The sequence below is a fragment of the Sorex fumeus genome, unplaced genomic scaffold (genome assembly GCF_029834395.1).
Source record: "Sorex fumeus unplaced genomic scaffold, SorFum_2.1 ptg000034l, whole genome shotgun sequence".
Taxonomy (NCBI): domain Eukaryota; kingdom Metazoa; phylum Chordata; class Mammalia; order Eulipotyphla; family Soricidae; genus Sorex; species Sorex fumeus.
In genome coordinates, this window is record NW_026606091.1 from 9842521 (window position 1) to 9869573 (window position 27053).

Sequence of the window (27053 nt, forward strand, 5' to 3'; positions counted from 1 at the left end):
ATCAAGGGAAGAGAATGTTTTCTAGTTTTTTGCTCATCCTCTAGAGACACCCTTTCTGCTTATCAGTAGGTGAGGAGGAGACATTTATTTAAAATTTCCTATTTGAGGGCTAAGTAGCCTTCCTTAGAGAATTCTGTGAAACCTGGATCACGCACTTATAACATACATTTAGACTCTATAAAAATGCCCTTAGTTTTGCATACCATGCACCATCTGAAGAGCTCTCACATGTGCAGGGTTTTTGCCCCCCAACTGTCTTTGGTGTCCTCCAGAGAGCATCAGGGGATGATTTTTTTTTTTTTAAGATTTTTTATTAGTGAAACACCATGAGGTACAGTTGTAGATTTACGCATTTTTGTGCTTGGGTTTCAACCAGCCTGGTTTTTATGGTGGTCATTATTATTACCCTTTATGTACAGATAGTCCTGTGATGATTCAGTTACAAGTAGAAGGAGACTATTTTTAGTGGATAGCTTGATTTATTTCCATCAAGCTGATTATGAATTACTGGTAAATGTTTTATTTTACTCAACATGATACCCTCCAGTTCTATTCAACTTGCCATGAAGTATATGGCTTTATTTTTTTTAATCTTGTGCCTGCATAGTATTCCCTTGTGACTGTATACCAAAATATTTTTATCCATTCTGCTTTAGTTGGACATTTGGTTTGCTTCCATATCCATTGTACTGAGAATATAGGTGCGCATAAATATTTACAAATTAATGTTTTTGTGTTTTGAAGGTATATGCCTAGAAGTGAAAATGCTAGGCCTTAAGGGTTCTGATTTTCTTTCTTTCTTTTTTTTTTTTTGAGAAATCTCCATATTGTTTTTCATGAGGCTGGACATTACCAACAACAGCTAATACTTTTCTTTATGACACATCCCTTCCAGCAAGAGTTCTTTACTGGTAAATGATTTTTCAAACTAGAAAATAACTTTTTTTTCACAGAGGCCTTAGTACAAATTTGTAAATGAGAGAGACCTATATCTATATCTAGATTAATATGGAGACCAGGGAAACATGATTATCCTTCCTGTTTGTGCTCCATTCTAATTTCTCTCCATTCTAAAAAGTTTGTGAAATCTAGTTGAAATATACAGGTGAGACAAATGTTATGAGTTCAAGTGAGTGAATAGACACCTAAAAGAAACCAGTGCCTGAGGGGGTAGATAAATGGGTCTATCTGCTGTTCTCTCCCCCATGCTCTTTTACTTATCTTTTCTTTTCATCTTCAACCCTCTTTTTTTCAGCTTTTTATGGGTCTCTACATAAAAACTGAAATCTAATGTTTGCTGCTAAAATTCTCACTGTAGAGACCACTCTTTCTTTAAGTACCTGAAACTCAGGTTTCTTTCTAGTTCTGCTCTCAACTCTTCTCCTGTGCAGTTTGAGGGGTCACTTCCACCATGCCTGTAAAAGGGCACAGAACACCAATTGGAGCACAAACATATTTGCCACAGGCCTCTACTATTCAGAGATGATAAGATCACGTGGGGTGATGGTGAAAGATGAAATAATTTGCACGATAAACACATCTAGTGGAAAGCCTACCTGGTGTGAACGTTTGTGTCTCCAGTTTTCTTTTCCTCTAGCCTTCTACCCTGATTCTTATTTTTGCCACCAGCAACATTCTTTTAAAAAACTTAATTTCTGAGAACTTCCTGAGTTGATCATTGGACTCACAAATGAATAAGGATTGCCAACATCCAGATTGATGGTTCTTCCAATTCTTTGACTTTGCCTCTACTTTGAAAGTCTTTCTCTTGAAATACTTTCATCTTTCACAGATTAAAATTTCAGCTCTCTGTTTCACTATCTGGATCGGAAATATCTCTCATGGGCCCGGATTTATAGAGCATATAAGCCTAGCAAGTTACCGAGAGTATCCCACCTGCATGGCAGAGCATGGCAAGCTACCCGTGGAGTATTTGGTATGCCAAAAACAGTACCAACAAATCTCACAATGGAGATATTACTGGTGCCTGCCCCAGCAAATCAATGAACAACAGGAGGACAGCGCTACAGTGCTATAATTATAATATTGTCTTTTACTAATAATGGGGATAAGAGGATATGGGATAGCCCTGTGTAGAATACATTTTATTGAGGGGAAAATCCTCATAAACTTTATATTAAGCTTCATATATCACATGACTGAACATTTCTAAATTCTGTATTTGTAAATGAGTATGAGAGCATGAGATCAGGAAAACACTTCATTTTTCTGATATTTTGCTTAATGTTTGTTAACCAGTGACTAGAACCTAAGAAACATTTCCACTATTTTCCACATTGTTTAGATTGTTAGAAATGTCAGATCCCCCACCCTCTGTTCTCAAATTACCATATATTTTTCTTGCTTAAATACTTCAGTATGGGCTGGAGCGATAGCACAGCGGTAGGGCGTTCGCCTTACAAGCGGCCAACATGGCCGACCCGAGTTCGATTCCTCCGCCCCTCTCGGAGAGCCCGGCAAGCTACCGAGAGTATTCGATATGACAAACACAGTAACAACAAAGTCTCCAATAGAGACGTTACTGGGCCCGCTCGAGCAAATCGATGATCAACGGGATGGCCTTTACCTTTACCTTTACCTAAATACTTCAGTATAGTTACATTTTTCCTTTTTATAATTAGGTTTATAATTTTTATCATATCTGGGGTTTCCTCAGTCTTATTTTTTTCTTCAATGGAAGAGGGAGAGTAAACAAACATAAACTGAATTACTATTGCTCCGTCAGCAACACAGAGGAAGGGGTCAAAGGTGGAAGAGGGAGCAAGAATGGCTTTGGACATGAATGAGTCTTTCTGGTAGTTTGCCCACAGAAAGCCATGGCACCTTTCCAGGATTGTCATGAAGTCTTGAGGCTGTATAAAGAGAGGTTTACTCACATGGCCCATTGCAAATACTGTTGTTTTACCACCAAAAGGAATTTAGTAGCCACTTAACTATAGTTTGCTTTACCTATGCCAGTATATTTTTACCCTTAAAAAAGTAACTCATTTTGTAAACCTGTTGGGAATTAAAAATGTAATGGACTTATAAAAGTTTTGAAATAATGTTTTCTATGTTTACTTCTCCAAAATCATTGTGCTGTAGTTTCTTTTCTGTTTGGGGTCATAGTGGCAGTGCTTTGTGACTATAGCTTGCTCTGTGCTCAAAAGTAATCTTTCGGTGGTGCTCTAGGGACAGACTCAAACCAGGGCTGGTGGAATGCAAAGGAAGTGCTTTAACCCTTGTATTACCTTTCTGATCCATATTTTCACATGTATTATTTCAATAAATTTTTACCACAGAGTATGTACTAGTAGTTATATTTTACATATCAGAATGCTGACTCAGAGAAGATGAAATAACTTGCTCTAAATCAGCACACAGTTCAGAACTGAGCTCTGGAACACTTAAAATTCCAGCTCCTGAATGCATTGGGATTGTTTGGTATTGAATAACACTAACTGAATCACCCCTGGTTTTTTCATGTCTAGACCAACGACTCCAAGTTAATCTCCATACCTCTATACTCTGATGGAGCATCTAGATCCAGTGATTGTTGCTTTATAGCATTCCTTGAATGGACATTGAAGGGATTATGCTGTTCTCTGGTTTTGACTCATGAGCCAAAAAGTCAAGTAGAGGACAAAAATCACTACCATATGCTCAACAGTATGAATTCTTCACCAGTCTTATCAAGTACATTTAAACACTTTAATCTAGTCACCTGTAAAGGAAACCATTTTAATTCCTCTTGTCATATCTCTCACCTAGAAGTCTGAATAAAAATCAAATCTATTTTTTATGTCTTTTAAAAATTATTTCCACTGTTTCACTGTCCATTCTATATTAAATTCCTCCTCTCAATTAGGCCATAGAATAGAGTTGTTTCTAACCTATGCTGAAACTTGAGGGGAAAAAATAAGCATGCATTTTGAAGCCTACCCCCGAATAAATCTAAAGCTAAGTCAGTTTGAACAAATGTAGTGCTACAAATATCACTGGATTCTCAATTAGATTTTATTCACATGCCTTTTATTTCCCAAACTAAATTTAAAAAATGATTTTTAATTATAAGCACATAATCTTCTCTTAAAATTTATTCAGTGGTTTACATAACAATGAAAAGAAAGGGACAAAGGCTTCTAGTAGTGAAAAAAAACTCAAACCATCAACATGCCAAATATTTTTCTTCCTTTGAAACAAAGTTATTGATTTCCAAATAAAGAAACCATTTAGGGCCAAGATATGCCATTCAAATTATAATTGCTTTTTCTTGCTCAACTTAGAATTGAAGAATGCATGCATTAAAAATTTAGCAATTCTAGAAGCAAACATTTTGCCCATGATACACACCAAATTAAAACTATTCTAGCATAATGGAAAAGATAGCATTGCTGACCCAGCATTCCATGGACACTTGATTTATTTATTTATTTATTTATTTTTGTAATTATCTTTTTAGTCAAGGGTGGATTTAGAGTGTACCTAGGCCTGTCTCCAGTTTTCACCTAAGCTTTTTCACATTTCATCAATAAAATGTTAAAGCAGGTAAGAGACACGAGTTTCAAAATAGGTAGAACATAAGGGAGTGAGGAAAAGATGAAATCCCAGATTTCGGTCTCATGAGCACGATGTTTTAGCAGTGATTCACAACATATAGCAACAGTTAGCATTAGATAGCCCACATAAATCATGTGCTTTGTGTGCTGGAGGCCCAAGTTCAACATCTGGCACCACATAGTTCTCTGTGCAACATCAGGAGCAAATGTGAAGCACAGAGCCAGAAGTGGCCCATGAGTGCTCTAAGTATGCCTCTGCCCCAACTCCCCCATAAAAGAAAAATTGGGTAGCTTGCAATCTATGTATATCTATCTATCTATCTATCTATCTATCTATCTATCTATCTATCTATCTATTGGTTTTAGGACTACATTCAACTGTTCACAGCACTTATTCCTAGCTCTGTGCTCAGGGGTTACTTCTGATTGTTCATGTGCAAGACAAATGCCCTATCTGCTGTATTATTTGTCCAGATCCCTATATATTTAAAATAATTTCTCTGATAGTCAACTTCTTAAGTTGTTCCAAGTTAAATTAGAGAGGTGACATTCAATACCCAAGTCTTTTAATACAAAAATCTTTCAAAACACTATGATAGGTTAGCTATAGGTCAATGAAATTCTTAGTGTGTAGTTTAGAAATTTCCAAAATGAGATTGCTGCAATGTAAAACATTATGATATTTAAAAAAATTAAACGTAAGGGACTGAGAGAAAGTATTTCAAGCAGGATGCTTGCCTCCTGGGCACCACATATTGTTCCATGAGCCCATACAGAAGTGCTCCCTGAGTGCAGAGTGAGTGATATGCCCTGAGCAACACCAAGTGTGGCCCAAAAATCCAAAAATAGAAAAAGAGAAAGAAACTAAAAATGATGAGCCATGTTCCACTAACCTTGAAACTTCAGTGTTAAGTGAAAGTAAATAAAGTTTTTTAGTTTATGACCTCGATATTGATACAGAAGAAGACTAAGTGATGACTTGCCCTGTAGCTAGTCAACATTTCCTTTATGAAAAGATATGGGAACCAGAGAGATAGATCAATGAACCAGAGGGCATGCTGAGTATGCCGAAAGAATGGGTTTAATCCCTGCTACTGCATGGGCCCTTGAGCATTGCCAGGAAAAACCAACCCCGGAGCATCAGTCCAGAGAGTAGCTTGCATAGATTACTCTCTGATTTCTAAGAGACTAATACGTTTTGCTTCAGGAAATTACCTGAGGGCCCTTAATTTTTCATTTCCCCGTTGCTATTTCTGTTTAAGAAACACACAAGAGTTAAAGGTGATTTACGCTTGGTATAATTGCAAAGTGCTTGCTTTATTCATAGTCTGCCTAGGGTAATACCACATGCCAGTTCAGTCTAGACTCTCTCTTTCTCTTTGTTTTGTGCCTAAATGGCACTACCTCATGCTTATTATCACGTTACGGATTGACTCAAGAAATAAGCTTTAAATAAAGACAGAAGAAAAGTGCATCACAACTGCCTTTGGTCAAAGTTAGACAGATGGAAACTGATGCAAAAAGACCAGGAATTTGGAACTGACTATAGTTGGTGAAAGTTTTCCCATCGGGCACTAAAGCAAACAGTAATTCTAGCAAAAATCTTCAAGAAGTTAGAGTATCACATTTTTCAAAATAGAAAAATTAGTTCGGAAACAAATTATACAAGTGGTAAAATCACAGAAGCCTGAAGGAATAAAATTTGTTATTTCAAAACCTTACACAGAAAGACTAACTAGTCATCCAGATTCATAACAGTGCTTGCATAGACACATTTTCTCTAAAAGTAACAGAGGGAAAGTATTTCCCCAAATAATCTCTTTTAATAATTTACAATCTTTATATTTGTAGCTTTCTAAAATTAAATCAGTGCCCATCCGTGAACAGTAATAGACATCATCATAAATAAAAGAACGTCAGGAGAGTCATAGTAGAAAAGGGAAAAGGAACCGTCAGCCTTTAGTTTCTCATGACTTGAGGGAATTTAATTACATTTTCCTTTTCCCTGATGAACAACATATTAGCTTTATCTGGACCATCAGCCACTTTCTCTTTTGCGACTCTTATTTCTGGAAAGTAAACTTAAATCTTGTATTCTTATAGTTAAAATTTACATTTTGATTTAGTGTCTTTGGTAAATGAGGAAATCATGTATGTCCTCTATGTCCTATTTAGTGAACAATTGATCAAATTTGGATTATGGAGTCTTTTATACTGTGTCTAGTTTGGGGATGATATTTAATCATCTCTCCTGAACAGAGCTTGAGGGTCCACATTCAGTGTGAGGGATCTAATCTAGGGTTTCCTGCATGCTAGGAAAGTGCTTTGGCTCACCACGTATCTCTATGGACCTGAAATATGCTAATTTTAAATGTATAATTTTATGAGGTGGGTGTGCGGAGGGGGATATGGAGGGTGACTCCAGGGACTGAAACCAGTGCCTCATACATTCAAGGCAAGTTCTCTACTATTAAACCATAAACCTAGTCCCTTGTTCCATGAGTCTTGATAAATGCTTACTCTGGTGCAAGTTTCACCACAATCGTGATACACAACATTTCTATTGCCCCAGAAAATACCTTTGTTCTCTCTTCCTTTACGCTTAAGCAAATACCATTCTAATTCTATGGCCACAGATTTTGTTCCCAGTAATGAAAACTTCATATAAACAGAATTATACTAATGTACATTTCATAACTGAAGAGAACATACAATGTGCTCTTCTGCTCAACATATTTTTGAGAATTATATTTGTGCTGTATTAGTAGTTGATTCATTTCTGTTGATAAGATTCCACTGGAAGAATACGCATCAATTTTCATATTGCTGTATAGATGGATGTGCAGTTTTGACAGTTGTGAATAAAGAAATCCTTATTTATAAGTCTTTTTATAAATGCTTCTTATTTATTTAACTATATACTCTTTTTGCTAACTTTTACTTAAATGTATACAAACAATACCATTCAAGTCAATTCATAAAACAAATATTTATCAGGTGTCTATTCTGAGATGTGAAGGTGCAGCAGTGAGCAAAATAGAACCTATTTTTTAAAGTTCTAGGGAGTGATTAAAATAAGTAAGATGAGGGGCTGGAGCGATACTACAGTGGGTAGGGCATTTGCCTTGCATGTATGTGGTCGACCTGTGTTCGATTTCCAGCATCCCATATGGTCCCCCGAGCATCGCCAGGAGTAATTCCTGAGTGCAAAGCCAGGAGAAACCCCTGAACATCGCTGGGTGTGACCCAAAAAGTAAAAAAAATAAGATGAAAGATGGAGACAATAATAGAGGGGAGGTAACAGTAGTGGTAAGATTGGTAAAAGTAAATAAATAGGATAACTAAATAAAATACATACCATTCTAAATGGTGCTAAGTATTATAGACCAAAATAAGGCAGAAAAGGGGTGAGGCATTCTGGAGGGTTCAGAATGACATAGCTGAGAAGAAGGCATTTGAGCAAAATCTTGAAGTAGGTGAAGAAAAAGATCCTTACTTAGAAGAGGTAAAGGTAGGTAAAGGTAAAGGCCCTCCCGTTGATCGTCGATTTGCTCGAGCGGGCCCAGTAACGTCTCCATTGGAGACTTTGTTGTTACTGTGTCTGGCATATCGAAGCCTCAGGTAGTTTAGGTTTATTGGGTTGCTCCCATCACAGGGCTTCCTTTCCTCTGTCTTTATTTGTAACTTCTTTCTTTGTGCTCTGTTGACTCGTAAATATTGTTTTTTTTCTCCTTAAATCCTTTGTATAGTTAATTCAGAGCAATGTTCTTTTTTGTATGGGCAGAGGAAGACAGTAGTAAATGCTATGCTTTTGTTATGTGGGAGTCATTTGACTCTAAATGATATTGTCCTCCTGGGCATGTGTTCTCTTGACCTAAGCCTCAGCTGCCCTTAATACATAGCACCCCTAAAAGCAGGGTCCTGACGAGGGACTGAACGGACCCAGGGCAAGTGGTGAGCTATGTGCTACCCTGGCATCGAGATGGACCTGGCCAAAGTGACTAATGCTTAACTATAAATTAAGAACTTGGTCATGAACAGATGCTGTCATGATACAAAAAGTAATAACTATATTTGGACCCTGCTAGGGTTAGGAATGACTAATCTGGCTTTAGCTCTGTAGTCCTAGTCTGTGGCAAGATGTTCCCAGGAGATCTGCCCTGTAAACTTCAATGTATCTTTTACTGTGTCCATACAAAAGTAACTAAAGAAGAAAAACTCCTTAAGAGGTATTTTGCCAGTAAGATCAAAGTGGAATAAAGACCTCAACATCAGACCGGAATTCATAAGGTGGACTGAGGAAAAAGTTGGCAAAACCCTCCATGACGTAGAAGCTAATGGTATCTTCAAAGATGTCACACTGCTGGCCAAGCAAGTGAAAACAGAGATAGACAAATGGGACTATCTTAAACTAAGAAGCTTCTGCACCTCAAAAGAAACAGTGACCAAAATACAAAGACAGTCTACAGAATGGGAAAGGATATTCTCCAAATACACATCCAATAAGGGGTTGATATCAAGGATATACAAAGGGCTGGTTGAACTCCACAAGAAGAAAACATCCAACCCCATCAAAAAATGGGGAGATGAAATGAATAGAAACGTTCACAAAGAAGAAATCCGAATGGCTAAAAGGCACATGAGAAAATGCTCCACATCATTAATCATCAGGGAGATGCAGATCAAAACAACAATGAGATATCATTTCACACCACAGAGACTGGCCCACATCCAAAAGAACAAAAGCAACTGGTGCTGGCCTGGATGTGGTGAGAAAGGGACCCTCCTTCACTGCTGGTGGGAATGCCGACTGATTCAGCCCTTTTAGAAAACAGTATGGACGATTCTCAAAAAATTAGAAATTGAGCTCCCACTTCACCCAGCAATACCACTCCTGGGAATTTATCCCAGAGAGGCAAAAAGGTATAGTCGAAGTGACATCTGCACTTGTTTGTTCATTGCAGCACTCTTTACAATAGCCAGAATCTGGAAAAAACCTGAGTACCCGAGAACAGATGACTGGCTAAAAAGACTTTGGTACATTTACACAATGGAGTACTATGTAGCTGTTAGAAAAGAGGAAGTCATGAAATTTACATACAAGTGGTACTACATTGAGAGTAACATGTTAAGCAAAATGAGTAAGAAAGAGAGGGATAGCCATAGAAAGATTACATTCATCTGCGGAACATAAAGTAACAAAATAGGAGACTAACACCCAAGAATGGCCGAGATTAGTACCAGGAATTTTACTCCATGGCTTGGAGGCCAACCACACATACTAGGGGAAAAGGGAGCTCAGATAGAGAAGGGAACACCAAATAAAGGGCGTTGGGAGGATTCTCCCAGGATGGCAGAAGCATGCTGAAAATAGACTATAGACCAAACATGATTGTCACCCATTGCCTCTTTTGCAAACCACAACACTCAATAAGAGAGAGAGAGAGAACAAAAGGGAATGCCCTGCCACAGAGGCAGGGTGGATTGGGGGGGATGGGGGTGGGAGGGGTACTGGGATCCGTGGTGGTGGGAAATGGGCACTGGTGGAGGGATGGATATTTGATCATTGTATAATTGAAACCCAAGCACAGAAAATTGTAAGTCTACAACTATACCTCATGATGTCTCACTAATAAAAATTTTTTAAAAAAAGAGGTATTTTGCCCGAGGGCTGTCAGGAAGGCTTCCTTATGTTGGTTTTGTTTCCAAACTGGGTGGAGCACGGGCCCAGAGGGCAAGGTGGATAAAGATAAATAGGGGGTCAGAATTGAGTGAGGAGAGGGAGAGCCCAGGCTGCCAGATGTAGCACAGAGAGAGGAGTGGGGATAAAGGAATGAGGGGCAAGGAAGGTAGAGTGTGTGAGATGGGAGAGACAGAAGATTGAATAAACGGTAACTAATCAGCAACCATAATCAGCAATCAGCCTGGTCCTCATTCTTCCTTCGCCTGCCCATCTCCTACAGCCATCCCGATCCTGTCCATACACAGTGGATTGGAGCACGGAACGCGGATGCTGAGAGAGAGCTGCCTGGAGAGCCCATGAACACGCATCCTTCCGTGGGCCTATTCTTTACAATGGCTGACCCCAGTTCTATCCGCGGCACCACATGTGGTCTCTTGAGCACCCCCAGGAGTGATCCCTGAGCACAGAGACAGGAGTAATCCCTGAGCACAGTGGTTCAGGGCTTATTCCTTAACCAAAAAAAAAAAAATCAGACAAAAGAGATACGTGGTTGAATCTCTCCAAAAGGACACAGACTCTGAAGATATGTTTGCATAAATAACCTCCCAGTGTGATTCACTGTAGAGGACATTCTTAATAATAAGGTGGACAAAATTATTCATTGGATGTCAGTCATCCTAGCAATCCCAGTGCTCAATAAGTCCATGAATAAAGTGACTATATATCATCAGAGGTGCAGGCTGTGCCTCGGATCAACAGCGTGGATTTCCCTGTACCAAGAATAATTTAATTTGTCTAATGTTAATGATGAATGCCTAATTTGCCAAATGTAGTTATCAGGTATGAACTCTGGACATCACCTTCCTTGTGGGAACTAGTTAGTGACCTGAGGGTAGGTGATTAAATTAATCCTCTTCTAATATTGATGTGGCAGAGATTCATCTTCGTGGTGAACACATATATTCTGGATATGGATTTGCCTGTCTTGTCCATAAAACTTTTGCCCTGAATCACCAAGGATAGTCAGACTATATTACCCAGCATTATGACATTTTTCAGTGTAACAATTGATCAAGGAACTCATTTACAGCAAAAGAAATGCAGCCCTGGGAGCAGATCCATCGAATTAGCTGGCCTTGTCATGAACACCATCAGTTGGAAGCAGCTAGTCTAATTGATAGGTGAAATGGCCTATCAGTTATGATACCAGTTAAAAGACACTTGAAAGAAGAGTTTCTTTATAGAGGTCACTGTATATCCTCTGAACCATACCATGATATGCTGTTGTCCTCACAGAATAATATAGTCAGATATTTAAAAAACTAAAATATTTAAATCAAGGAACTGCCGTTTATCTTGAGGTTATGTCCTTCACACTTTCCTTGTATTGAGAGCCTCTTACTTGTCTTTAAAATTTTTTTTAATTAATCAATTTATTTTTTATTGAATCACCATGTGATACACAGTTACAAAACTGTTCTTGGTCAGATTTCAGTCAACCACTTACTTATCTTTTGAAGTTAAAGTAACAATAGATGAAATAATTTTCTTAAATTTTCTTTTCTCTCTGCAGTTCTGAAATCTTGTTTTTTTTTAAAAAAAAAAACCTTAGAAGCTGCATATCTTCTCAGGTTATGCATTCTGGCTGCATAAGTAAAGGTGGAGGACCATAGTCTTCTATAAAATTCCAAGTTCTGAAGAACAGTGCATGTAGCCATCAACACAATGTCTTTTGTAGAATTGCAGTTTAACATATGTTAGTCATCTGGGACTTCACTAATCACAAAATCTTTGAGGAGTTAATAACATCCTAAATTTTCCTTGTTCTGAAATTTCCACTTGCAAAAGCAAGGACATAGTATAGAGGTTAAGACATTTTCCTTGCACACAGCTGACCCTCGTTCAGTTCCTAGTATTGTTGTGGTGACCTGAACACCATAAGAAGTGATCCCTGAGAACAGAGTCAGAAGTCAGCCCTGAGAACAGCCCCAAAATAAAAATCAACAGCAAAAAATAAATTTCCACTTGCATTAAATTTTGGAACAGGAAAACAGAATTGCCTTAGGTTCTATTTGTTCTATTTGCAGGTGGAAATTCAGCTTTCCTAATATTTTGTCATTATGCAATTATTATATTGGATTTTTGGAAGAGAGGCTAATGCAAAGCAGATAAAAGTAAATATTTAAGAAATAGAGAATGAGTCAGAAAGTTAAAAATAGCTTAAATTTCTGCATCTTACAAAACTATCCATGTGATCATTTAATATTGTCCATCCCATTTATGTATATATATATACATATAGAAATATGAGAGTTTTTCTTTGCATTTAATGTTAGAAAAAAATTATGTGACCCACCTAAAGAACAAATTGCATACTTTTATCAGATAATGTGAACTATGTAATTTATCTGCTTATCTTTTAGCCTTGGCTGCCAAAAGGTTCAATGCTAAATGTAACTCCCAATTGCATTAACCTCTCTTCTTTGTGGTTGCTGATATAAATCTCTTCCTTCTCTGTCTGGATCTTGTTCTCTTTCATATTTTTTCAAAACTGTCTTCTATGTATGTGTTCTTGAGGTAATTGATCTCAGTTGTTTGTGGATATGACAGATAAAAGTAACAAATATACTATCAATAAATAGAATTATGCATATTGGTAGGAAACTTGGGGCCTACACAAGAAGCAAATCAGGACGCTTTGTTACTCCTGTGTCAGTTCTTGCACACCATCTATCCATGGTGAATTTATTTTGAGCTCATCAAGCAAGCAACTTAGTTTGCTCAGAACAATGCATTCATAGGTGATGCATTCATAGGGCCCCTACTAATTATGGTGTCATTTATGTTCAGATGGAAGGTTCTCTTGGTCCTGGTTTTGCTGTGTAGTGGGATTCAGCTTTGAATCTCACTGTCCAAATGTCTACTTTTTAATAGAAAACTGCAATTCATGTTTCACAACTGTCAGGAACTGGCCTGAGACCACAGTGTCCATGGAGCATCTGTATAACAATGCTGTTACCCTGCCATTATTATTTTAGTTATTCAGAATAAATAAATTAGATGAAAATGAAAGCTGGCAACATCAAACTTTTTGTGTGTATAAAGGGAAAGGTTTAAAGTATATATTTGCTGAAATTATTTGCTAAAACTTGAGAGAAAATGAGGCGGCTAAGTGGCCAGTTCTTCATGTTCTAAGTCAAATGACTTGTGCAAGTTGTTTAACTACTCCATGTTTCTTTTTTCTCTTCTGCTGGCCAAAATGGGAATATGCATGATAACAATAAATGGCATATAGTAAAGGTAAAGGTAAAGGCCCTCCCGTTGTTCATCAATTTGCTCGAACGGGCCCAGTAAAGTCTCCATTGGAGACTTTGTTGTTATTGCGTTTGGCATATTGAGTACGTCATGGGGAGCTTGCCAGGCTCTGCATATCGTAGTGTGGGTATAAATATAGTAGCTATATACTTATATATGTACTTACATATATATGTAGACATCTATTATATAAAATATATACATAGTATTTTAACATGTTCTATCACTATTCATACTAAATACAGTACATATATATATACTATGTAAAATATATATGTATACTATGTACAATTACATATAAAGTACTGTATATAAAGCACCTATACACCGTCAAAGGTAGCTTTTGCTGATATTTTGGAACTATAGAAATGTGATTATAATAAACATTACAGGAAGATTTAAAAACTTTCTAAATTTTATATACTTAAAAGGAAGTAGGTAAGATTTTTAAAAGAAAGTAAAAGTCTTCCAACCTCTAAAGAATATTATTATTTTCATTTTGGGGTCACATCCAGCTTTGCTCAGGGATTATTCCTGAATCTGTTCTCAGGAATGATTCCTGGCAGGGTTTGGGGATCATATTCCGTGTCAGGATCAACTCAGAGTTGACAGTGTGGACCTTCCTCCTATATTTTATCTCCATCCCCTAAAGATAATATTTTGATATTTATACTGTCATACCTTTCAAATTTCTTGGGGAAAGCAGAATGGGGTCCACTTATGCCTCTGCTCCTTATTTGACTGGAGCATTTATTGAAGAACAGATGTTCAATATATGTTGACCTGGTATAATCTGATTTGGTTATAGTTTTGGAGCCAAAACGTCCTGGTGCTAGGGTTGCAAAAATGAATAAAGCATGGATTTTCCATCCAGGGAAGCACACTCCAGTGGAGGAGGGTGGTTTATGAAGAGGCAGCTGTCTCCTGAGGGAGAAGGAATAGGAAGAAACGTGCAGAGGCCTGGCTGACACAGACCTCTGGGGAGTGTCAGAGATTTACATTGCATTATGGCCTTGCTTCTTCACCTCAGTATGCTCTGCACTTGGGACACAGGGCATTGTGAGTAAGAGGAGAAAAGACCAAGCACAAATAAATTCAAGTTACTCTTAGGAAAAAAATATCACTTAATTGTCCATGAAATAAATGTATGTGGAATACATTCTTTTTAGATATACATCTAAACACATGGGAAATGCCACTGGTAATATCAAGTGTATAATAATAAGTACACCAGCATTATTTTACAGTATCTCATTAAAATACCAATGCTATTTTGCTGAGGTTATGTCATTTCTTTTGAGTTGATTGTGTTTATGATTATGTTCTTTGGACACTGGCTAATGAAAGACATTGTACTTTACATTTATGACCTAGTTTGCAAATGTTTCACTAGAGAAATAAGGCCATACTGGGGATATTTATACCTGTTCAGTAATTGGGATGCATTATTATAAAATGGTTGTGAAAATAAAATTTACTCTTATCAACTTATAGGCTGTAGCTTGGAAATATATCTATTTTTGTGGTATAGACTTTCTGTCAAGTAACCAAGAAAACATCTTTATTCCTCTATGTCTGGAATGTTATGACTATAAGAAGACATAAATATAGCTGGCATGAATCTAAACTGTGAAGACCAAACCACTGATGAAATATTTCATCAACAATCAAGAATAGTTAAATGGAATGTTTCTATAACAGATCTAGATATAGAATGTTCTTAAAGGGCTTATGTGAAAGAAAGAAAAAGGAGCTGGTATGTGTGAGCAAATTGAAAAGCAGTTAGTTAACAATTTTTTTTTTTTTTTTTTTTTTTTTTGCTTTTTGGGTTACACCTGGCAATGCACAGGGGTTAGTCCTGCCTCTGCACTCAGAAATCACTCCTGGCGGTGCTCAGGGGACCATATGGGATGCTGGGAATTGAACCCGGGTCGGCCGCGTGCAAGGCAAACGCCCTACCCGCTGTGGAGCAATAGCACAGCGGTAGGGCGTTTGCCTTGCACGCAGCCAACATGGCCGACCTGAGTTTGATTCCTCCGCCCCTCTCAGAGAGCCCAGCAAGCTACCGAGAGTATCTCGCCCGCACGGCAGAGCCTGGCAAGCTACCCGTGACATATTCGATATGCCAAACACAGTAACAACAAGTCTCATGATGGAGACGTTACTGGGCCTGCTCGAGCAAATCGATGAACAACGGGAGGGCCTTTACCTTTTACCTTTTAGTTAACAAATTCCCAGAAGGCTATTTTCTTAGAAAAGAGCAAAATCTATAGAAGTGGGTTCTAAAACTTTTTCCACTTAAGAGCCCCTTTTGCTTAAGAAAATTTTACAAAACCGCAGGTATATAGGTGTATAAACTCGGTATACAAATCAAACATGGGTTGCTGATAAATCATAAAACTTATTTTAAAATAAAGTTTTAAAAAGTTACTTAATCCTATATAGAGTCATGACCAACAGTTTAAGAAACTAAGGTAAAGCGTAAGAATAAAATCTGCTTGTTTACAGAATTGATGTTGCAATATAAATATAGGCTTCTTTTTTGTTGGTTTGTTTTTTAATTTGCTCTGAGTCACACCCAGCAGTGCTCAGGGATTACTCCCAGCAATGCTGGGACCAGATGCAGTCCTGGGGAGCAAATTTAGGTTGTTATATGCAAGGTAAATGACCTATTATTTCTCTGGTGGTTTATGCTTCTGAGCTAATGTCTGGTTCTGAATTATTTATAAAATTCAGTACCCAGAATTTTATAAAATTCTGTGGAAAGGTCGAACTCCAGCTAAATCTCACAAATGTTTATGAGAAACAGTCTCTTTCCTGACGTTCCATTCACTCTCAACGGAATGACCATCTCTTAAAGCAACAGTTATGTGTACCTAGGTCAAGAGGTCAACATGACGAATGACCTGGCACCTGAGTTGCGCAGGATGAAGAGAACAGCTTGGAACGCCTTCAAGAGCATCGAAGAAATAGCTAAGAGGACGAAGAACCTCCGGCTCCTGGCACATCTCTTCAATTCCACTGTTCCTCCTACATTAACATACGCCTCAGAGACCCGGGCCCTAAGCAAACAGAATGAGAATGCTATTCGGGTCTCCCAAAGAGGAATCAAAAGAGCTATGCTTGGAGTATCACATTTCACTCAAGTGAGAGAAAGAATACGGAGTTCTGACCTCCATCAACCATCAAGGATAAGGGACGCTGTCTCGTTTGCCAAGTCGTCAAGAATCAGATGGGCTGGACACATAATGAGATTTGGAGACGACCGCTGGACTAGAGCCGTTACCGACTGAATTCCATAGGACGTCAAAAGATTGCATGGCTGCCCACCTACAAGATGGTCGGACTTCTTCGTCAAGCCCCTGAACCATTGGTTTGAGGCTCTTCATGTTCCTAGGACAAACAGACGTCATTGGGCTACACTAGCACGTGACAGGGATGAATGGAGACGTTACTGGCGCCCGCTTGAGCAAATCGATGAGTAACGGGAAGTAAAGTGATCAAGTGATCAGTACCCAAATTCTCTTCTCATAATATTTTCATACCATATACCTGATAAAGGCCTAATATTTAAGTCACAAAACACAACTAAAATAGAAAGCCCCATCAAAAAAAATGGAGAGAGGAGATGAAGAAATACTTCCTCAAAGAAGACATGTAGATGGCCAATATGCATATTGTCAAAATGTTCATTGTCACTGATAATCAGTGAGATACTAACCAAAATAACAATATCTCACACCAGTGAAGATGCCTATATCCAAAAGTACAGAAAACAAAAATGTTGGTGAGATGTGGTGAGATAGGAATCGTCGTCCACTGTTGGTGGGAATTCTGTGTGCTTCAGCCTCTGTAGAAAACAGTTTGGGAACTTTAAAATCAATTAAGAATAGAATTCTTATATAATTCTGTAATTCTTCTTCTTGACATCTATCCCTAGAATAATACTAACAAAACCCCTTAATTTGAAAAGATTTATGGACACTTACATTTATTATTTCATTATTTACAATAAACAAGCTATAGAAACATCCAAAATGCCTAATGAAATATGAGTGAATGAAAACATTGCAGTATGTATACACAATGAAATATTATGCAGTAAATAAAATTATGCAATCTGCTTTTTGCCATATGTGCATGGAGCTAGAAGGTGTCATGTTAAAAAAATAAGTCAAAAGGAGAAAGACAAGTGTCATATGATTGCTATAGTATGTATTATATACATTTTTTTAAAGTAAGGGAATGGACGGTATTCAGTGAAACCAAACCCTTGGACTTTGCCAACAGAACTTAGATCACCAAGTTTTCTGGGAAGGAAGAAAAAAGTGGAAGACTAGAAATAACATAAAGACAGTAGGGGAAGATCTTTGGGACACTGGAAATGGTGGAGATGCAGTAACTTGGTACGCCAAAAACATTTTAATGTGAGTTATGTACTGTTACCATGAAATATTAAGACTAAAGAAAGTTTTTATATAAGGGCTTTTACAAATTATATAACTTCATGTAAACTCTGAAGGCATTTAAATAGTTATTAAATTACTTAATGATTTATCATTGCAATTAATATCTACATTCACTGGCACTGGCACTGTCCTCCCGTTGTTCATCAATTTGCTCAAGTGGGCCAGTAACATCTCCATCTTGAGACTTCTTATTACTGTGTTTTGGCATATTGAATATGTCACAGGTAGCTTGCCAGGCTCTCTGAGAGGGGTGGAGGAATCGAACCCGGCTCCGCCAGGCTGGCTGCTCACAAGGCAAACATCCTACCGCTGTGCTATTGCTCCAGCCCAGCATGTACATTAGCAAAATTTTTTTATAAAGTTATCTGTATAATTTCTAAGTTTTCTGCAACAAACATGACATTTAAAGAACTCTTTTCTCTAACTTGTAGCACTGTAGCACTGTCCTCCCGTCTTTCACCGATTTGCTCAAGTGGGCCCAGTAATGTCTCCATTGTGACACTTGTTGTTACTGTGTTAGGCATATTGAATACATCACGGGGAGCTTGCCAGGCTTTGCCGTGCGGGCAACATATTCTTGGTAGCTTGTTGGGCTCTCCGAGAGGCGCAGAGGAATCAAACCCTGCTCGCTGGGTACAAGGCAAACACCCTACCCCCTGTGCTATTGCTCAAGTCCATCTTACTTGTATTAAGAACATTTTCAAGCACAGAAAAAATTGAGAAAAAATATCTGAATTGTAGCTCACTAGTTGTTTTAAATGTGGAAAGCATTATGTCTAAGCAATTATGCATTCTTGTGAGTAAGCATACTTTCATTAAAGATTTATTGAAACATAACTTACATACTTTTAAAAATCACCCATTTGAAGAGTACAAGTCAATGGTTTTAAGCCATTTATAAAGTTGTGTAGTCTTCACTAAATAAAGTTCTAGAAAATATCCATCATTTCCCAAAGTTGCCTTCAGCCATTTTCATTCTTTATCCTCCTTTCTGCCAGAAGGCAACCGTGGATTGCTTTCTAGTACTATAAATTTGCATTAGCTGGACATTTCTTCTCTTTCTTTCTTTCTTTCTTTCTTTCTTTCTTTCTTTCTTTCTTTCTTTCTTTCCTTCTTTCTTTCTTTCCTTCCTTCCTTCTTTCTTTCCTTTCTTTCTTTCTCTTTCTTTCTTTCTCTCTCTCTTTTTTTCTCTCTCTCTTTCTTTCTCTCTCTCCCTCCCTCCCTCCCTCCCTCCCTCCCTTCCTTCCTTCCTTCCTTCCTTCCTCCCTTTCTCCCTCCCTCCCTCCCTCCCTCCCTCCCTCCCTCCCTCCCTCCCTCCCTCCCTCCCTTCTTTCCTTCCTTCCTTCCTTCCTTCCTTCCTTCCTTCCTTCCTTCCTTCCTTCCTTTCTTCCTTCCCTCCCTTCCCTCCCCCTTCCCTCCTCCCCTCCTTCCTTTTTCCCCTCCCTCCCTCCCTCCCTCCCTCCTTCCTTCCTTCCTTCCTTCCTTCCTTCCTTCCTTCCTTCCTTCCTTCCTTCCTTCCTCAATACATAACACATTGCATCTGATTTTTTTCCACTTAGTATAGTATTAAGGTTCAACTACATTGAATCATCTATCAATTTTTATTCCTTTATATTGCTGCATAGTATTTAACTATAGGACAAAGAAAATTAAGCCTATATAGATATTGGATATTTCCACTTTGAGGCTTTATGAAATTAATCTACAAATACTTTTATGTGGGCATGTTTTCATGTTTTAGGTATCTTTTATCTGGATTTTAAGGTAAATTTGTTCAATTTTTTAAAACAGTTTTCAAATTACTTTCCAAAGTATTTTCATCATTTAACATTACTTCCTGCAATGTGAAGACTTAAGTTTCTCCACTTTCTTGTCAACACCTGATTTTCCCTGCCTCCCTAATAGCCAGTTCTAATGTGGTATTTTAAGGTGATTTTAATTTGAATTTCTCTAATAAGTAGTGATGTTGAGTATATTTTCTTATGTGAAATTGTTACATTTATACATTTTTTGGGTGAAATCTCCTGGTTGGGTTTTTATTTTTTCTTTCTTTTACATCTTATAAAATAAAGTTCTTTTATATGATAAATTGATCCACACAATTGAATTCCTGGAGGAAAGTTTGAAAGAGAGTAGCATTGGAGTTCTTGGGGGAGGAAGGTGGGCACACTGGTGATAGGAGTGGTACTGGAATTATTTATATAAAAAACTGTTATTAACAGTATTGTAATACACAGAAGCGATAGCACAGCGGTGGGGCGTTTGCCTTGCACGCAGCCAACATGGCCGACCCGAGTTCGATTCCTCCGCCCCTCTCGGAGAGCCCGGCAAGCTACTGAGAGTATTCGATATGCCAGACACAGTAACAACAAAGTCTCCAATGGAGACGTTACTGGGTCCGCTTGAGAAAATCGACGAACAATGGGAGGGCTTTTACCTTTACCTTAATTTTATTGATTGAGAGTCTGTGTTTTACAATACTGTTAATAACAGTTTTTTATATAAATAATTCCAGTACCACTCCTATCACCAGTGTAAAATGGTTCTGCTGCTGTAGAAAATGGTATAAAATTTATTTTTAACTAAAAATGAAATTACCATATAACCCAGAATGCCATTCCTTGGTATTTATATGATAGGTGCAGAAACCACCCCTCTGTTCATAGCAATCTTATTCATAATAGTTAACACAACTATTAAAATAACAAAATCAACACAAATGCCCAAGAAAGATGACTGGATAAAGAAGCAGTATATATACTCAAGGATTACTATTCTTCCACTAAGGAGATTAAATAATGCTTTTTGGGACAAAATGGACTGGTGGATCATGATGTGATTATGCTTAAATGAACCTAGTAAGGAAGTAAAAACATTATCAGTTGGGTTTGCTCATATACAGAATATGAATTGCTAAAGCAAACTTCCAGGCAAGAAACAACAAAAATAATTTCGTTCTGGTGGCTGCCAAAGGGAAAGAGGAAGAAGATTGGAGGGAGGGAAAAAACGGCCTTCTTGAGTGGTGGATGACACTTGGTCTTTGGGGTAGAAGTGCTAATAGTAACATATATACAGAGGTATAACATTAATCCCTTGACATTCCATTATACTGAAAATCAAATAAATTTCTTAAATATTTTAAATTATATTGTCTATTGTGTGAAGTGAGGGAAATTTTTTTTTATCTCAGTAGAATAGTAAAAATTTTTAAATTTTTATTAGTGAAACACCATGAGGTACAGTTGTAGACTTACAAATTTTTGTGCTTGGGTTTCGATTATACAATGATCAAATACCCATCCCTCCACCAGTGTCCATTTTCCACCACCATGGATCCCAGTATCCCTCCCACCCCCATCCTCCCCATCCCACCCTGCCTCTGTGGCAGGGCATTCAAGTGAGGGAAATTTTAATCTATTATTATTATTATTGTTCTTTGTGCCAGGGATCAAACTCATGGATTCACACATGGAAAGTATGTGCTCTATTATTGAGCAACATCCCCAGAACTTTAATCTCATATTTATTTATTGAGCTTGATTTGTATGTACGTAGAATGTTTCTGGAATGGCAACGATTCTTCTGGAGGACGTAGGATCACTGGGAAATAATTGGAGAAAAATATTCTTTAATATGCAGTCTATTTTAATTGTCATTTAAAACACACTCAAAATTTCTTTTTTCCTAAAAGCTACTTAAAATTATATGAATATTTTCAAGAAATTTTGCTACTCACAAGAATGTTTTATATTCTTCTTTTGTTAGCCGTTTCTTTAGTGCCCAGGGGTTATCAGATATCAGCCGGTACATGAGTCAGTTGATTGGGATAAGATCCAAATCTGGTATTAGAACAGGTTCACTGAGAGTCAAACCCTTCTATAACTTGGAATAGTCACAATGATACAGGAGAGGCTCAATGTGTAGTAACAGGCAGAAAGATCACAACCATGGGGAGTATTAGACACAGGAATTGTTTTGGAAATCTGGCAAGTACTAAGCTTTTAGTACATCAGTACTATTCTATTCTCAGCAGTAGCTATGAGGTTTGGAATAAATCAGAGCAGTACAGTAATAAGCATAATTATTTTAAAAACGTTACTTGAAATGTGTTTACAGTAGAATTTCCTGTCTTTTGTTTGTTTGGAGCTTGACCATTGTTTCATATGCTTGTGTTAAAAGTTTCTAAGAGTTACTTATCCATATAGACAAATAAAATGAATAGGTCAGAATGACTTTTCTCCTAATTCAAAGAAAGTTCCTAGACTCTGTTTCAATTTCTATGTTATGTAAAAGATAATTTAATCTATATTTTTAATCCCTACTCATAAAAGTTTCCTGGCTGAGATGGTTGTATTCTGTGATGTAGAACTTTGGGACTTCAAGCACCCATTTTTCTTGGCAGTAAAACTAACTAAGATTATATTTGGAAGTGTTGCTTCACCTGACAGAAGGAGGAATGGACTTCTTTGAAGTACAAAATTTATGAGGCAATTCAGTCCTATAATGAGGATTTCAATTCTACCCTAGCAACAGACAAGCGGGGAGGCCTGAGTTGGAGCGTTCAATACACAAAATGGTGTGAAGGAACATCATGTACTTGCATAATCTCCACCTCCCAATAGCCATCAAAGTCCCAGTTCACAGATGATACTCGTCTACTTTAAGGACAATTAGAGCAACTGTATCTGAGATAAGCACTTGTAAAATCCTTCAGAGTGAAGGACTGCTTTGAACACGAATTAGAAACTATAAATTACAACTGCTGGCAAAAAGTCTGCAAATTTGTACATACAATAATTTTTAATAAGTAAAATATATTACATTGGAAATCAACTGCCTTCACATAGAGTGTAAAAGTTTCCCTTGGGGCAGAGTCTCCTGACCCCGCATCAGGCTCTCTTCACCGGGACACCTTGGAGGGGAGCGGGTTGAGTTTTCCTTCCTGCCCCAAGCAGAACCCCGGCAGTGGAAAACCCCCAGAACCCAGTCGCAGTCATGCTCGAGGTCACTCTCCACATGTTTGAACGAGCCTCACCTATGAAGGAGCCTACAGAGGAACCCAGGTGTGCGGGACCCGTGGCTGAGATCTCCAAGCCTGCTCGGATAGGGACTGGGCCTCCTCCCCTCAGCTACCCAGTTTTCCAGTAACTTAGCAGTCACACCCACAAACTGTCCCCCCGCCCCTACCCCCGTGTGCCATGCAATCTCATTGACGGCCAAGATCCAGAGACTATAAAATAAAACTCCCAGAAGAGAGCGATGCAGTATTTTCTGGAATGTAGCCCTGCGACGTCTTATCCTCTAGCCCTCTGATGTACCCAAAGTAGCACACATTTGTATGGTTTTAACATACTTGCTTGCATTCTCTTATATATGGATTTAAATAGCTCCAGAATGAAATACAACAACCTTCACACACTTCCCTCTTATTGTGGTGGGAAGATACTTGCTGGTGGGGGTTTAAATATTATCCATAGCAAACTGTTGTGAACTGCTTTATGAAAATAAAATGTATGAAAATGGCAAAAAAAAAGTTTCCCTTGGGGACATTGGTGGTGGGACATGTACACTGATGAAGGGACTAGTGATGGAACATGGTATGACCTAACCCAATCATGAACAACTCTGCAACTGTGTCTCTCACAGTGATTCAATAAAACAACATGTTTCCCCAGAAATAATTGCATCTTCAAGCCACCTTTTTCATATAATTATAATCAAATGTCTAATCTCTAAAAGTCCAAAAATGTAAACAAAATTTAAAGTAGCATTTAATATCGAAAGTTTACCTTAGGATAAAGGAGGCTGTTGTTGGATTGTATGAGAAGATGAAATTGGTAAAATCTTAATTATGCATAAAATTGACGCAAATCTTTTTTTTTACTTTTCATTGTAATAGCTAAAAAATAATTGTAAATTCCATATCCAGTGTTGCTGGGAGTGTCTGTGATCTCTCCTGGTGGAGGTAATAGCCTAAAATTTTCCTAAATGTGTATGGATCATTTACAATATACCCATTATATTAATAGCCTTGTGCCAGACAAGGAAGGGCTTATTTCCGGGCACTTGAATTCTCTCAAGATTCTTCAAATTAAATTTATTTTGCATCATTTTCTTTGTTCTGAGTCACTGAGTATCATCTTTGTCTGTGTCTGCATCATTGACACTGTCTGTCAAGGAAAGGATGTCTTCTAAATCTGTGTTGCAAACTTTTAAGCAAATAACCTGAGCAGAAGAATTTTTCTATGATGTTTGATTGTGTCTTTGGGTTTCTGCCTACTGTGATCTCTCTGAGACTTTATTCTCTCTCTGCTATTTACAGAAGCACATCCCCTAGCTTTAAAAAGTTATGTTAGTTATCTTAGCATTCCTTGTCCAATTTTATTTCAAAGAGTAGGAAAATGTGGAGATGCATCTCTGTGGTAGAGAGTATGCCTCGTGTGTGAGTTCAATTCCCAGCACTAACACCAATATAAAAAACAACACACACAAACACATACACACACACAAACACAAAACAAAAGACCCAGAGTAGCATCAGAAGATTGGTCAAATAGCTTTTGTTTTGTTTGTTTACCAGCATCCATAGTAGTAAAAGTGAGGTCTTTCAGTAAAAGCCACACGTGGAGGTGTTAGGGGCACCACATATTATGCTGGGATTTAGCCAGCACAATGCCTGTGCTCTAAAATGAGTATTTTAATTTTTATATTATTACTATGGTCCAAAAGCAAGGTCTTCAATGGAAAGCCTTACCACTCACCAATGGCCAAAATTATTCCTGAAAAAATTAAATCATGAATAAATGCGTCAAATTATAACAATCTTTCCATTTTTAGCTCAAGAAACTGGAACTTCCCCTTGATGCTTCAATAACCCTCTTAAAACTTGCTCTCAACACCCAGTGAACTTTCTAGTTAGTAGAAAATATTTCTATTTTGTTCATTTAGAAACTATTTGAAAATGAGGTGAGAAACATTAAAATGTGGCTCTGATACAACCAAGGACACACATTAAGTAGATGATGACAATTTTTTTCCAAGTCTCTTGACAGAGTCTAGGAGTAAAATGCATGCCAATGAGGATAGTGATGAGTCATGATGACATACGGAGCCTCTTTGTTCATCAAAGCAGCAAACCAGATGTGTTCCCAAGTCCTGCAAGGGTTCCATCTGTGCCCAGAATATCAAGATTAGCCTCATAGGGAAATTTTCTTGGCAAAGAAAGTTGTCACCATTTTGAAGGCAAGGAGAACCTTTGAAGTGTCAAGCAGTTCAAAGCAGACTTCCTTTTGGAAGTTTCAGTTTCCACCCAGCAGCTGAAAGTTTCTTGTGGAATGCAGTGAGAAATGCATTGGTTTGAAAAGATGAGTAGTTTCCAATTCTTCTACCAGGTGCTCAAAATAGGAGAAGAATTTGGGATAAGATTCAGTCACTTAAACAAAACACGATTTCCAATTCTATACCAGCTCCTCTGTTTTCAAATACCAGGATTAACCAAGATTTCTCTAGTTGTGAGTAGTGGGTAGACAACCTTATTCAATACTTTAAAACAAGGTTCTGTGATGCTAGCATGTTTGGGGAAAATTTTCAAGAGTTAGTAGAATTTCAATTGTTATTATTATTTTATAACAATAGACGTTACTGGGACCGCTTTAGCATATTGATGAGCAATGGAAGGAAGCGCTAACAATAGCATAGCAGGTAGGGTGTTTGTGTTGCATGCTGCTGACCTGGGTTGGATTCCTCTGCCCCTCTAGGAGAGCCTGGCAAGCTACTGAGAGTATTCTGCCTGCACAGCAAATCCTGGCAAGCCCCCTGTGGCATGTCCAATATGCAAAAGCAGTAACAACAAGTCTCACAATGGAGATGTTACTGGTGCCCACTCGAGAAAATCAATGAACAACAGGAGGACAGCGACAGAGACAGTGGTTATTATTTAAAGAAAGTCCCCACTCTCCCCATGGAAATAGCTCAAGTGGTGAACACAAGCCTAGTTCCTCTAAGACCCTGAGTCCAATCCCCGTACCACCAAACAAACAAGCAAACAAAAAAACCCAACCCCACTATTCAAAAAAGATCACGATCACGATCACCCTGTTGTTTGTTGATTGCCTTGACCAGGTACCAGTAACATCTCCTTCGTCCTAGCCCTGAGATTTTCAAAAGTGCCATATTCAAGGCACTTTCAGGGTTAGGAGAATGAGACCCATCATTGTTACTGGTATTTGGCATATTGGGTAAGCCACAGGGAGTTTGCCAGACTCTGCCATGTGAGCAGGTTACATTCGGTAGCCTGCCAGATTGTTCAAAGTAAGAATGAGATAATAAGATGTCTGGTAGCTGGGTTTTATAGTCTCTGGGTCTTGGCCATCGATGGGATTACACGGAGCCAGGAGGCCAATTGAAAGTCAAACTTTCAGCTGCTGGATGGAAACTGAAACTTCCAAAAGGAAGTCTGCTTTGAACTGCTTGACACTTCAAAGGTTCTTCCTGCCTACTGGAATTTGGAGGATCTAGGTGGAGGATGCTCAGCCCCAATCCGAGCAGGCTTGGAGATCTCAGCCCCGGGATCCGTATGCCTTTGTTCCTCTGCCGGTACCTTCAAGCGTGTGGAGAGTGATCTCAGCATGGCTGTGGCTGGTTCTGGAGTTCTTTGGCTGCCGGAGCTCTGCTTGGGGTGGGGAGGGAAACTCAACCCACCTCCCTCCAAGGGGCCCCGGCGAGGACAGCCAGGTGTGGGGGCAGGAGACTCTGCGCTGTTTTCTTCAGAGAGCTGGGTTTTATAGTCTCTGACTCTTGGCTGTTTGATGGGATTACACTGTTTGGTCACTCAGAAAGACCTTAGAGTACAAATCAGTAAAATTGAAAATATCTGCAATATTTAAAAAAGATACACAACAAAACCAGACTGGGGAGATAACTGAAAGTGCTGGAGTCCGTGCTATACAAGTGTAAAGCTTAATAAGTTTGATCTCTGGAACTGTATGGATCCCTGAGTGCTGCTGGAAGCAACTCTTGGGTATAGCC